Raw genomic sequence first — 13,448 nt, forward strand, 5'->3', positions numbered from 1 at the left:
AAGATGGAAATATCTACACCGTCATCTGTATGAACATGGAAATATCTACACCGCCATCTCTATAAATGTGGAAATATCTACACCGCTATCGGTATGAACTTGGAAATATCTACACTGCTATCTGTATAATATTGAAATTATCTACACACCTATCTCTATAAACATGGAAATATCTACACTGTTATCTGTATAAACATGGAAATATCTACACCGCTATCTGTATAAACATGGAAATATCTTCACCGCTATCTGTATAAACATGGAAATATCTACAATGCTGTCTCTATAAACTTGGAAATAACTACACAATTATCTCTATAAACATGGAAATATCTAGACTGCCATCTCTATAAACATAGAAATACCTACAGCACCATCTGTATAAACTTGGGAATATCTATACCACTATCTGCCTAAACATGGAAATATCTCCACCGCCATCTCTATGAACATGGAAATATCTACACCGCCATCTGTACGAACATGGAATTATCTACACCGCCATCTTTAAGAACATGTAAATATCTACACCGCCATCTGTATGAACATGGAAATATCTACACGGCTAACTGTATGAACATGGAAATATCTACACCGCTATCTGTATGAACATGGAAATATCTACACCGTTATCTCTATGAACATGGAAATATCTACACCGCTATCTGTATGAACATGGAAATATCTACACCGCTATCTGTATGAACATGGAAATATCTGCACCGCCATCTGTATGAACATGGAAATATCTACACCGCTATCTGCATGAACATGCAAATATCTACACAGCTATCTGTATATCAATGGAAATATCTACACTGCTATCTCTATAAACATGGAAATAACTACACTGCTATCTGTATGAACATGGAAATATCTACACCGCCATCTCTCTGAACATGGAAATATCTACACCGCCATTTTTATGAACATGGAAATATCTACACCGCCATCTCTATGAACATGGAAATATCTACACCGCCATTTGTATGAACATGGAAGTATCTACACCGCCATCTGTATGAACATGGAAATATCTTCACCGCCATCTGTATGAGCATGGATATATCTAAACTGGCATCTGGATGAACATGGAAATATCTACACCGCTATCTGCATGAACATGGAAATATCTACACAGCTATCTGCATATACATGGAAATATCTACACAGATTTCTCTATATATATGGAAATAACTACAGTGCTATCTCTATAAACTTCGAAATATCTACACCACCATCTGTATGAACATGGAAATATCTACACCGCCATCTGTACGAACATGGACATGTCTACACCGCCATCTGTATGAACATGGAAATAGCTACAACGCTAACTGTATGGACATGGAAATATCTACTAAACTAACTGTATGAACATGGAAATATCTACACCGCTATCTGCATGAAAATGGAAATATCTACACCGCTATCTGTATGAACATGGAAATATCTACACCGCTATCTGTATGAACATTTAAATATCTACACCGCTATTTGTATGAACATGCAAATATCTACACAGCTATCTGTATAATATTGAAATTATCTACCCCACTATCTCCATAAACATGGAAATAACTACACTGCTATCTGTATAAACATGGAAATATCTACACCGCCATCTCTATGAACATGGAAATATCTACACCGCCATTTGTATGAACATGGAAATATCTACACCGCCATCTCTATGAACATGGAAATATCTACACCGCCATTTGTATGAACATGGAAATATCTACACCGCCATCTGTATGAACATGGAAATATCTTCACCGCCATCTGTATGAACATGGATATATCTACAGCGGCATCTGGATGAACATGGAAATATCTACACCGCTATCTTCATGAACATGGAAATATCTACACAGCTATCTGCATATACATGGAAATATCTACACAGATTTCTCTATAAATATGGAAATAACTACAACGCTATCTCTATAAAGTTCGAAATATCTACACCGCCATCTGTATGAACATGGAAATATCTACAACGCCATCTGTACGAACATGGGCATATCTACACCGCCATCTGTATTAAGATGGAAATATCTACACCGCTAACTGTATGAACATGGAAATATCTACACCGCTATCTGTATGAACATGGAAATATCTACACCGTTATCTGCATGAACATGGAAATATCTACACCGCTATCTGTATGAACATGGAAATACCTAAACCGCTATCTGTACGAAGATGTAAATATCTACACCGCTAACTGTATGAACATGCAAATATCTACATAGCTATCTGTATACCAATGGAAATATCTACACTGCTATCTCTATAAACATGGAAATTACTGCACTGCTATCCATATAAACATGGAAATATCTACACCGCCATCTCTATGAACATGGAAACATCTACACCGCCATTTGTATGAACATGGAAATATCTACACCGCCATCTCTATGAACATGGAAATATCTACACCGCCATTTGTATGAACATGGAAACATCTACACCGCCATCTTTATGAACATGGAAGTATCTCCACCGCCATCTCTATAAACGTGGAAATACCTACATCGCTATCTGTATGAACTTGGAAATATCTACACTGCTCTCAGTATAAAATTGAAATTATCTACACCAATATCTCTATAAACATGGTAATATCTACACCGCTATCTGTATAAACATGGAAATATCTACACCGCTATCTGAATAAACATGGAAATATCTTCACCGCTATCTGTATAAACATGGAAATATCTAGACCGCCATCTCTATAAACATGGAAATACCTACACCACCATCTGTATAAACCTGGAAATATCTATACCGCTATCTGCATAAACATGGAAATATGAACACTGCCATCTCTATGAACATGGAAATATCTACACCGTCATCTGTACGAACATGGAAATATCCACACTGCCATCTGTATGAACATGTAAATATCTACACCGCCATCTGTATGAACACGGAAATATCTACACCGCTAACTGTATGAACTTGGAAATATCTACACCGCTATCTGTATGAACATGGAAATATCTACACCGTGATCTGTATGAACATGGAAATATCTACACCGCTATCTGTATGAACATGGAAATATCTACACCGCTATCTGTACGAACATTGAAATATCTACATCGCTATCTGTATGAACATGCAAATATCTACACAGCTATCTGTATAAACATGGAAATATCTACACTGCTATCGGCATAAACATGGAAATATCTACACCGCTATCTGTGTAAACATGGAAATGTCTACACCGCTATCTGTGTAAAGATGGAAATATCTACACCGCCATCTGTGTAAACTTGAAAATATCTACACCGCCATCTCTATAAACTTGGAAATATCTACACCGCCATCTGTATGAACATGGAAATATCTACACTGCCATCTCTATAAACGTGGAAATATGTACACCGCTATCGGTATGAACTTGGAAATATCTACACTGCTATCTGTAAAAAATTGAAATTATCTGCACACCTATCTCTATAAACATGGAAATATCTACACTGTTATCTGTATAAACATGGAAATATCTACACCGCTATCTGTATAAACATGGAAATATCTTCACCGCTATCTGTATAAACATGGAAATATCTACAATGCTGTCTCTATAAACTTGGAAATAACTACACCATTATCTCTATAAACATGGAAATGTCTAGACCGCCATCTCTATTAACATTTAAATACCTACAGCACCATCTGTATAAATATGGGAATATCTATACCACTATCTGCATTAACATGGAAATATCTACACCGCCAACTCTATGAACATGGAAATATCTACACCGCCATCTGTACGAACATGGAAATATCTACACCGCCATCTGTATGAACATGTAAATATCTACACCGCTAACTGTATGAACATGGAAATATCTACACCGCTAACTGTATGAACATGGAAATATCTACACCGATATCTGTATGAACATGGAAATATCTACACCGTTATCTGTATGAACATGGAAATATCTACACCGCTATCTGTATGAACCTGGAAATATCTACACCACTATCTATACGAACATAGAAATATCTACACCGCTATCTGTATGAACATGGAAATATCTACACAGCTATCTGTATATCAATGGAAATATCTACACTGCTATCTCTATAAACCTGGAAATAACTACACTGCTATCTGTATAAACATGGAAATATCTACACCGCCACCTGTATGAACATGTAAATATCTACACCGCCATCTGTGTGAACATGGAAATATCTACACCGCTAACTGTATGAACATGGAAATATCTACACCGCTATCTGTATGAACATGGAAATACCTACACCGCTATCTGTATGAACATGGAAATATCTACACCGCTATCTGTATGAACATAGAAATATCTACACCGCTATCTGTATGAACATGGAAATATCTACACCGCTATCTGTATGAACATGCAAATATCTACACAGCTATCTGTATAGCAATGGAAATATATACACGGCTATCTCTATAAAAATGGAAATAACTACACTGCTATCTGTATAAACATGGAAATATCTACACCGCCATCTCTATGAACATGGAAATATCTACATCGCCATTTGTATGAACGTGGAAATATCTGCACCGCCATCTCTATGAACATGGAAATATCTACACCGCCATTTGTATGAACATGGAAATATCTACACCGCCATCTGTATGAACATGGAAATATCTTCACCGCCATCTGTATGAACATGGATATATGTACACCGGCATCTGGATGAACATGGAAATATCTTCACCGCTATCTGCATGAACACGGAAATAGCTACACAGCTATCTGAATATACATGGATATAGCTACACAGATTTCTCTATAAATATGGAAATAACTACAGCGTTATCTCTATAAACTTCGAAATATCTACACCGCCATCTGTATGAACATGGAAATATCTACACCGCCATCTGTACGAGCATGGACATATCTACACCGCCGTCTGTATTAAGAAGGAAATATCTACACCGCTATCTGTATAAACATGGAAATATCTGTACCAATATCTGTATAAACATGGAAATAACCGCACCGCTATCTGTATAAACATGGAAATATTTACACCACCACCTGTATGAACATGGATATATCTACACTGCCATCTGTACGAACATGGAAATATCTACACCGCCATCTGTATGAACATGTGAATATCTACACCGCCATCTGTATGAACATGGAAATATCTACACCGCCATCTGTATTGAGATGGAAATATCTACACCGCTATCTGTATAAACATGGAAATATCTGCCCAACTATCTGTATAAACATGGAAATATCCGCACCACTATCTGAATAAGCATGGAAATATCCGCACCGCTATCTGTATATACATGGAACTTTCTACACTGCTATCTGCATAAACATAGAAATATCCACACCGCTATCTGTGTAAACATGGAAATGTCTACACCGCTATTTGTGTAAACATGGAAATATCTACACCGCCATCTGTGTAAACATGAAAACATCCACACCGCCATCCCTATAAACATGGAAATATCTACACTGTCCTCTGTATGAACATGGAAATATCTACACCGCCATCTCTATAAACCTGGAAATATCTACACCGCTATCTGTATGAACTTGGAAATATCTACCGTGCTCTCTGTATGAAATTGAAATTATCTACACCACTATCTCTATAAACATGGAAATATCTACACTGCTATCAGTATAAACATGGAAATATCTACACCGCTATCTGTATAAAGATGGAAATATATTCACCGCTATCTGTAAAAACATGGAAGTATCTACAACGCTGTCTCTATAAACTTGGAAATAACTACACCGCTATCTCTGTAATCATGGAAATACCTAGACCGAGATCTCTATAAACATGGAAATATCTACACTACCATCTGTATAAACATAGAAATATCTATACTGCTATCCGCATAAACATGGAAATATCTACACCGCCATCTGTATGAACATGTAAATATCTACACCGCCATCTGTATGAACATGGAAATATCTACACTGCTAACTGTATGCACATGGAAATATCTACACCGCTATTGGTATGAACATGGAAATATCTACAACGCTATCTGTATGAACATGGAAATATCTACACTGCTATCTGTATGACCATGGAAATATCTGCACCGCCATCTGTATGAACATGGAAATATCTACACCGCTGTCTGTATGAACATGCAAATATCTACAAAGCTTTCTGTATATCAATGGAAATATCTACACTGCTATCTCTATAAACATGGAAATAACTACACTGCTATCTGTATAAACATAGAAATATCTACACCGCCATCTCTATGAAAATGGAAATATCTACACCGCCATTTGTATGAACATGGAAATATCTACACCGCCGTCTCTATGAACATGGAAATATCTACACCCCCATTTGTATGAACATGGAAATATCTACATCGCCATCTGTATGAACATGGAAATATCTTCACCGCCATCTGTATGAGCATGGATATATCTACACTGGCATCTGGATGAACATGGAAATATCTACACCGCTATCTGCATGAACATGGAAATATCTACACAGCTATCTGCATATACATGGAAATATCTACACAGATTTCTCTATATATATGGAAATAACTACAGTGCTATCTCTATAAACTTCGAAATATCTACACCACCATCTGTATGAACATGGAAATATCTACACCGCCATCTGTACGAACATGGACATGTCTACACCGCCATCTGTATTAAGATGGAAATATCTACACCGCTATCTGTATAAACATGGAAATATCTGCCCAACTATCTGTACAAACATGGAAATATCCGCACCGCAATCTGTATAAACACGGAACTATCTACACCGCTATCTGCATAAACATGGAAATATCCACACCGCTATCTGTGTAAACATGGAAATGTCTACACCGCTATCTGTGTAAACATGGAAATATCTACACCGCCATCTGTGTAAACATGGAAATATCTACACCGCCATCTCTATAAACATGGAAATATCTACACCGCCATCTGTATGAACATGGAAATATCTACACCGCCATCTCTATAAACGTGGAAATATCTACACCGCTATTTGTATGAACTTGGAAATATCTACACTGCTATCTGTATAAAATTGAAATTATCTACACCACTATCTCTATAAACATGGTAATATCTACACCGCTATCTGTATAAACATGGAAATATCTACACCGCTATCTGTTTAAACATGGAAATATCTTCAACGCTATCTGTATAAACTTGGAAATAACTAGACCGCCATCTCTATAAACATGGAAATACCTACACCACCATCTGTATAAACCTGGAAATATCTATACCGCTATCTGCATAAACATGGAAATATCTACACTGCCATCTCTATGAACATGGAAATATCTACACCGCCATCTGTACGAACATGGAAATATCTACACCGCAGTCTGTATGAACATGTAAATATCTACACCGCCATCTGTATGAACACGGAAATATCTACACAGCTAACTGTATGAACTTGGAAATATCTACACCGCTATCTGTATGAACATGGAAATGTCTACACCGTTATCTGTATGAACATGGAAATATCTACACCGCTATCTGTATGAACATGGAAATATCTACACCGCTATCTGTACGAACATTGAAATATCTACACCGATATCTGTACGAACATGCAAATATCTACACAACTATCTGTATATCAATGGAAATATCTACACTGCTATCTCTATAAACATGGAAATAACTACACTGCTATCTGTATAAACATGGAAATATGTACACCGGCACCTGTATGAACGTGGAAATATCTACACTGCCATCCGTGCGAACATGGAAATATCTACACCGCCATCTGTATGAACATGTAAATACACCGCCATCTGTATGAACATGGAAATATCTACAACGCTAACTGTATGGACATGGAAATATCTACTCCACTAACTGTATGAACATGGAAATATCTACACCGCTATCTGCATGAAAATGGAAATATCTACACCGCTATCTGTATGAACATGGAAATATCTACACCGCTATCTGTATGAACATGGAAATATCTTCACCGCTATCTGTATGAACATGCAAATATCTACACAGCTATCTGTATAACATTGAAATTATCTACCCCACTATCTCCATAAACATGGAAATAACTACACTGCTATCTGTATAAACATGGAAATATCTACACCGTCATCTCTATGAACATGGAAATATCTACACCGCCATTTGTATGAACATGGAAATATCTACACCGCCATCTCTATGACCATGGAAATATCTACACCACCATTTGTATGAACATGGAAATATCTACACCGCCATCTGTATGAACATGGAACTATCTTCACCGCCAACTGTATGAACATGGATATATCTACACCGGCATCTGGATGAACATGGAAATATCTACACCGCTATCTGTATGAACATGGAAATATCTACAACGCCATCTGTATGAACATGGAAATATCTACAACGCCATCTGTACGAACATGGGCATATCTACACCGCCATCTGTATTAAGATGGAAATATCTACACCGCTAACTGTATGAACATGGAAATATCTACACCGCTATCTGTATGAACATGGAAATATCTACACCGTTATCTGCATGAACATGGAAATATCTACACCGCTATCTGTATGAACATGGAAATATCTACACCGCTATCTGTACGAAGATGTAAATATCTACACCGCTATCTGTATGAACATGCAAATATCTACATAGCTATCTGTATACCAATGAAAATATCTACACTGCTATCTCTATAAACATGGAAATTACTGCACTGCTATCCGTATAAACATGGAAATATCTACACCGCCATCTCTATGAACATGGAACATCTACACCGCCATTTGTATGAACATGGAAATATCTACACCGCCATCTCTATGAACATGGAAATATCTACACCGCCATTTGTATGAACATGGAAACATCTACACCGCCATCTTTATGAACATGGAAGTATCTACACCGCCATCTCTATAAACGTGGAAATACCTACATCGCTATCTGTATGAACTTGGAAATATCTACACTGCTCTCAGTATAAAATTGAAATTACACCACTATCTCTATAAACATGGTAATATCTACACCGCTATCTGTATAAACATGGAAATATCTACACCGCTATCTGAATAAACATGGAAATATCTTCACCGCTATCTGTATAAACATGGAAATATCTAGACCGCCATCTCTATAAACATGGAAATACCTACACCACCATCTGTATAAACCTGGAAATATCTATACCGCTATCTGCATAAACATGGAAATATGAACACTGCCATCTCTATGAACATGGAAATATCTACACCGTCATCTGTACGAACATGGAAATATCCACACTGCCATCTGTATGAACATGTAAATATCTACACCGCCATCTGTATGAACACGGAAATATCTACACCGCTAACTGTATGAACTTGGAAATATCTACACCGCTATCTGTATGAACATGGAAATATCTACACCGTGATCTGTATGAACATGGAAATATCTACACCGCTATCTGTATGAACATGGAAATATCTACACCGCTATCTGTACGAACATTGAAATATCTACATCGCTATCTGTATGAACATGCAAATATCTACACAGCTATCTGTATAAACATGGAAATATCTACACTGCTATCGGCATAAAGATGGAAATATCCACACCGCTATCTGCGTAAACATGGAAATGTCTACACCGCTATCTGTGTAAAGATGGAAATATCTACACCGCCATCTGTGTAAACATGAAAATATCTACACCGCCATCTCTATAAACTTGGAAATATCTACACCGCCATCTGTATGAACATGGAAATATCTACACTGCCATCTCTATAAACGTGGAAATATCTACACCGCTATCGGTATGAACTTGGAAATATCTACACTGCTATCTGTAAAAAATTGAAATTATCTGCACACCTATCTCTATAAACATGGAAATATCTACACTGTTATCTGTATAAACATGGAAATATCTACACCGCTATCTGTATAAACATGGAAATATCTTCACCGCTATCTGTATAAACATGGAAATATCTACAATGCTGTCTCTATAAACTTGGAAATAACTACACCATTATCTCTATAAACATGGAAATGTCTAGACCGCCATCTCTATAAACTTTTAAATACCTACAGCACCATCTGTATAAATATGGGAATATCTATACCACTATCTGCATTAACATGGAAATATCTACACCGCCATCTCTATGAACATGGAAATATCTACACCGCCATCTGTACGAACATGGAAATATCTACACCGCCATCTGTATGAACATGTAAATATCTACACCGCTAACTGTATGAACATGGAAATATCTACACCGCTAACTGTATGAACATGGAAATATCTACACCGCTATCTGTATGAACATGGAAATATCTACACCGTTATCTGTATGAACATGGAAATATCTACACCGCTATCTGTATGAACATGGAAATATCTACACCACTATCTATACGAACATAGAAATATCTACACCGCTATCTGTATGAACATGGAAATATCTACACAGCTATCTGTATATCAATGGAAATATCTACACTGCTATCTCTATAAACCTGGAAATAACTACACTGCTATCTGTATAAACATGGAAATATCTACACCGCCACCTGTATGAACATGGAAATATCTACACTGCCATCCGTACGAACATGTAAATATCTACACCGCCATCTGTGTGAACATGGAAATATCTACACCGCTAACTGTATGAACATGGAAATATCTACACCGCTATCTGTATGAACATGGAAATACCTACACCGCTATCTGTATGAACATGGAAATATCTACACTGCCATCTCTATGAACATGGAAATATCTACACCGCCATCTGTACGAACATGGAAATATCTACACCGCCATCTGTATGAACATGTAAATATCTACACCGCCATCTGTATGAACACGGAAATATCTACACCGCTATCTGTATGAACATGGAAATACCTACACCGCTATCTGTATGAACATGGAAATATCTACACCGCTACCTGTATGAACATAAAAATATCTACACCGCTATCTGTATGAACGTGGAAATATCTACACCGCTATCTGTATGAACATGGAAATATCTACACCGCCATCTGTACGAGCATGGACATATCTACACCGCCGTCTGTATTAAGATGGAAATATCTACACCGCTATCTGTATAAACATGGAAATATCTGCACCAATATCTGTATAAACATGGAAATAACCGCACCGCTATCTGTATAAACATGGAAATATTTACACCACCACCTGTATGAACATGGATATATCTACACTGCCATCTGTACGAACATGGAAATATCTACACCGCCATCTGTATGAACATGTAAATATCTACACCGCCATCTGTATGAACATGGAAGTATCTACACCGCCATCTCTATAAACGTGGAAATACCTACATCGCTATCTGTATGAACTTGGAAATATCTACACTGCTCTCAGTATAAAACTGAAATTATCTACACCACTATCTCTATAAACATGGTAATATCTACACCGCTATCTGTATAAACATGGAAATATCTACACCGCTATCTGAATAAACATGGAAATATCTTCACCGCTATCTGTATAAACATGGAAATATCTAGACCGCCATCTCTATAAACATGGAAATACCTACAACACCATCTGTATAAACCTGGAAATATCTATACCGCTATCTGCATAAACATAGAAATATGAACACTGCCATCTCTATGAACATGGAAATATCTACACCGTCATCTGTACGAACATGGAAATATCCACACTGCCATCTGTATGAACATGTAAATATCTACACCGCCATCTGTATGAACACGGAAATATCTACACCGCTAACTGTATGAACTTGGAAATATCTACACCGCTATCTGTATGAACATGGAAATATCTACACCGTGATCTGTATGAACATGGAAATATCTACACCGCTATCTGTATGAACATGGAAATATCTACACCGCTATCTGTACGAACATTGAAATATCTACATCGCTATCTGTATGAACATGCAAATATCTACACAGCTATCTGTATAAACATGGAAATATCTACACTGCTATCGGCATAAACATGGAAATATCCAAACCGCTTTCTGTGTAAACATGGAAATGTCTACACCGCTATCTGTGTAAAGATGGAAATATCTACACCGCCATCTGTGTAAACATGAAAATATCTACACCGCCATCTCTATAAACTTGGAAATATCTACACCGCCATCTGTATGAACATGGAAATATCTACACTGCCATCTCTATAAACGTGGAAATATCTACACCGCTATCGGTATGAACTTGGAAATATCTACACTGCTATCTGTAAAAAATTGAAATTATCTGCACACCTATCTCTATAAACATGGAAATATCTACACTGTTATATGTATAAACATGGAAATATCTACACCGCTATCTGTATAAACATGGAAATATCTTCACCGCTATCTGTATAAACATGGAAATATCTACAATGCTGTCTCTAAAAACTTGGAAATAACTACACCATTATCTCTATAAACATGGAAATGTCTAGACCGCCATCTCTATAAACATTTAAATACCTACAGCACCATCTGTATAAATATGGGAATATCTATACCACTATCTGCATTAACATGGAAATATCTACACCGCCATCTCTATGAACATGGAAATATCTACACCGCCATCTGTACGAACATGGAAATATCTACACCGCCATCTGTATGAACATGTAAATATCTACACCGCTAACTGTATGAACATGGAAATATCTACACCGCTAACTGTATGAACATGGAAATATCTACACCGCTATCTGTATGAACATGGAAATATCTACACCGTTATCTGTATGAACATGGAAATATCTACACCGCTATCTGTATGAACATGGAAATATCTACACCACTATCTATACGAACATAGAAATATCTACACCGCTATCTGTATGAACATGGAAATATCTACACAGCTATCTGTATATCAATGGAAATATCTACACTGCTATCTCTATAAACCTGGAAATAACTACACTGCTATCTGTATAAACATGGAAATATCTACACCGCCACCTGTATGAACATGGAAATATCTACACTGCCATCCGTACGAACATGTAAATATCTACACCGCCATCTGTGTGAACATGGAAATATCTACACCGCTAACTGTATGAACATGGAAATATCTACACCGCTATCTGTATGAACATGGAAATACCTACACCGCTATCTGTATGAACATGGAAATATCTACACCGCTATCTGTATGAACATAGAAATATCTACACCGCTATCTGTATGAACGTGGAAATATCTACACCGCTATCTGTATGAACATGCAAATATCTACACAGCTATCTGTATAGCAATGGAAATATATACACGGCTATCTCTATAAAAATGGAAATAACTACACTGCTATCTGTATAAACATGGAAATATCTAC

Source organism: Gorilla gorilla, chromosome 3 (assembly GCF_029281585.2).
Source record: "Gorilla gorilla gorilla isolate KB3781 chromosome 3, NHGRI_mGorGor1-v2.1_pri, whole genome shotgun sequence".
Taxonomy (NCBI): domain Eukaryota; kingdom Metazoa; phylum Chordata; class Mammalia; order Primates; family Hominidae; genus Gorilla; species Gorilla gorilla.